The sequence below is a fragment of the Penaeus monodon genome, chromosome 44, assembly GCF_015228065.2.
Source record: "Penaeus monodon isolate SGIC_2016 chromosome 44, NSTDA_Pmon_1, whole genome shotgun sequence".
Taxonomy (NCBI): Eukaryota; Metazoa; Arthropoda; class Malacostraca; order Decapoda; family Penaeidae; genus Penaeus; species Penaeus monodon.
Genome location: NC_051429.1, coordinates 4,416,855 through 4,418,034, shown reverse-complemented (window position 1 = coordinate 4,418,034; position 1,180 = coordinate 4,416,855). Strand labels below are relative to the sequence as shown.

At 38.5% G+C, this 1,180-nt stretch overlaps 1 long non-coding RNA gene across 1 annotated transcript in view; it reads right to left on the bottom strand.

Annotated features, from left to right (window-relative positions):
* Window positions 1-223: 223 nt before the first annotated feature.
* LOC119568591 overlaps window positions 224-1,180 on the bottom strand; it is a 34,521-nt gene continuing 33,564 nt past the window's right edge. Inside the window, exon 3 of the long non-coding RNA XR_005228094.1 lies at window positions 224-748. This is a non-coding gene — a long non-coding RNA (uncharacterized LOC119568591). The remainder of the gene's footprint in view (window positions 749-1,180) is intronic.

The window sequence follows — 1,180 nt, the reverse complement described above, 5'->3', positions numbered from 1 at the left end:
ATACTAAAAAGGATCACACTATATAAAGGGTCATACTATATTAAGGGTCATACTATAAAAATCAAGTGGCAGGCAATGACAGACTCTCTGCCAGGTGATACCTTAATTGGTACCAAAAGAGCTCTCTTTCCTTTTGCCTGGCATTGTCGACAAACTTGATCTGATTTCCAGACCACAAAACTTTGTGTTCTTTACCTAAATGAAGGACATCTGTAAAAAGTCTAAGTGATTTCCAAGGTATTTTGGCTCATTTTTACCTAAAAAAGTTTTTTCTTTTCAGTACAGAATATGAGGGACCTCTGGAAAAAAAGCAAATGGTCTCCCAGATTGTAGGGGATAAGGAAAAAAAAAATCCATTTCCTCTCAAATCATTTTTACAATATCCTATGTAAACATGGTGCAGGTTTGTCCTCTTCTGCTGGAGCACCAACTACTATTGGCAGTCATTTACGTGTCATCCAAATATTTAATATAAAGATCAAATACTATACCTAAAATAAGACTCTTCTGTATAACAATACAAAGTGACTATATTTCCGGTAATGTAAGGTGATATCTACTAACTAGTTTTACAGGAGTGCGAACAGTGTGGAATTCTTGCACTACCCACAGTGACCAGACTAGGCACCCAATGCCTAGTTTGTCCGATGCTCTCTCCTGCTGCAAAAATGTGGAGGATTTTTTGTTCTCCAGGGTGGGGGTTGGGAAGCAGTGGCCCCCCAGGAAGGGTCACATGGAGCACTGCCCCCTGTATTAGATAATATAATGACAGATTCAGTACTGTGATTAAAGCAGAATTTGAGAATTCCGCATTGCACACACACAACTAGAACTCCAGGAAAAATAATCAACAAGACATTGCACTATATAATAAACATATCCACAGCCATAACAATAATCGGTGCAAACTATAGGTAAACAATAAAATCATTCCTCAAAGGGGACAGTTATATGTCAAGTGCTCATATGGCCTCCACTGCACTTCACATTAGTAAATGCCAAGAACCTCTTAAAAAACATACTGTAGCATATGGCAGAATTACTCACCTATACGAGAGCTTGAAGTAAAATTCTGGACGAATGACCGATCACCATTACGAACCGTCTTCTGCTTATTGACAATATATATCATTCTCTCCACATTCATCATTCCCCCTTTCCTTTACCTGCAGTTTCTCCT